Source organism: Asparagus officinalis, chromosome 3, assembly GCF_001876935.1.
Source record: "Asparagus officinalis chromosome 3, Aspof.V1, whole genome shotgun sequence".
NCBI classification, from domain to species: Eukaryota; Viridiplantae; Streptophyta; class Magnoliopsida; order Asparagales; family Asparagaceae; genus Asparagus; species Asparagus officinalis.
In genome coordinates this window covers 86,936,351-86,938,324 of record NC_033796.1, presented here as the reverse complement: position 1 = coordinate 86,938,324, position 1,974 = coordinate 86,936,351, and positions in this window count along the sequence as shown.

The window sequence follows — 1,974 nt, the reverse complement described above, 5'->3', positions numbered from 1 at the left end:
CGGTCTCTCCGAGTTCTAGATCTGCATAGGGCGTTCTCAGGCAACTGCAGAATGCCATTCGGACTGCGGTTTCCATCACTAGCCTTGGCTGGGGAACCTATGCAGACTTCAAGCCTTTCCTGATGAGTTGCGTCGCTGCTCTCAGGCGTATGGGCAAAGCTCGAGAGGCCTCGCGTTTTCTGGCTATGCTCCTTCACTTCAAGCTATTCCTAACATGCCTGGAGACTCTGTCGCACACCAACTCGGGGCCGGACATGGAGCGATTCATGACTCATGCCCGAGCCATTAGGGCGCGTGAGTGGGAGACCCGAGAGAAGGAGCTGTTGGATCAAGGGGACCTCATCTCGCACTTGCTCCACCGTCAAAGTCTACCGCAGGCAGAAATCGACGCTTCAACCTCCACTATTGCCTGAATGAAGGCTCAGCTGACGGCGGAAGAGGCGACCCTGAGGGACTTGTGACTCAAGAGCGCGGACGTACATGATGCTGTCAAAAAGGAGAAACGGACTCTTCAGGTGCTCCATCAAGAGAGCTCCGCTGCTGCTGCTGCTCGTGAGGCTAAGATCCGCAAGGAGGTGGAAGATCGGGTTCAAGCGGATCGGGCGGAGAAAGTGGCCAGGATCGAAGATGAACTCGCCTCTCTGATCAAGATGAAGTAGGGCCGGCCGGGGGATTAGTTCTTAGGATCTTTTCATGTTTCTTTATGTGGTTTTGTCATAACTCTGTTTGGATGACTTGTTGTTAATTTGTTGGAACAATCCGTCACCACTCTAATTTTCTTTGATATTGGCTAAATGAAGTGTTATGCTTTTCATTACTTATTGTTACGTGTATATACTTTCTTTTTCCTATTTTTCTTAGGATTTTTAGCAAACCCCCAGCTATCAACGGGTTTGACTTGTCTTTACCGATTACCATTTGGATCGGGCTAGCCATACTATTCCCCTCAGTATGATGAGTTGTCGGGCAGTTTCTCTTAGGCTTAATGCTAAGATTTCTGCTCCAACCTTTAGCCATTTGAGGCGTAGGTTTGAGTCAATTACAACCGTCAGGTTGTAGTTTGGTTGTGTCATAACGACTTAAACTAAAACAATCGTTACCTGCGGGTGCGCCCGATGGGTGTGTCAATAGGTTGTATCGTTTGGTAGGTTTGACTGTATAGGTGAAACAGTTCCCTTAACAGCTCGATACTTCAAAGGAGCTGGACCGCTTGAGATTTGTCTTCATAGGCAAACTAGGCCAGACAAACGAGCGGCTCAGGTGAGGCTCATTCTCACTGACGGAGCGAGCTAGACTTTCACAGATGAGTTTCATTTTCGTAGGTGAAATTTGAAACGGTGGAGGTTGAGCCATTTGTTCACAGGCGAAACCCATAACCATAGGCGAAGTTTGAATAGGCGGAATTTTGAAATGGCAGAGGGCAAGCAACGCGTTCACGGGCGAAGCTTCGTGCTACGTGGGCTCGTCAAGTCGCATTAAATGCGATTTGACAAAGTGACGTCGCTTCTGTGTGCTTCGCTTGATGATGAATCATGGTCGTAGTTTCCGAATCTAGCCATTAGATTCAGCCGTGAATTTTGGTTCGGGTTCTGGGTTTTGACTTGCCTGACCCGTTCCTTGTTTCGACAGCTCCTCTGTAATCGCCAAAAGACAAACTATTGAGAGCGATCTGGGCTGTCAATTTTGATCGTGGCCACGTCTCTCAACCACGAACGCCTCGTTTTTTAAGGGCGACCTGGGCCGTCAATTTCGATCATGGCCACGCCTCTCAACCGCAAGCATCTCGCATTTAAATAGGCTTCATCCCCTTCCTGTGAGGACTACTGTGCTCAGGAATCTCTGCTTGCTCAAAATTTTAGAGAGAAAGAACTCCAGCTTCGTCTCCAACTTTTCAAGATGGCGCCGAAAGCTAAGAAATGCGTTACGAAGGGAAAGGGTCCCAGTCGTTATCCTGGTGGCATCACCACAGGTATG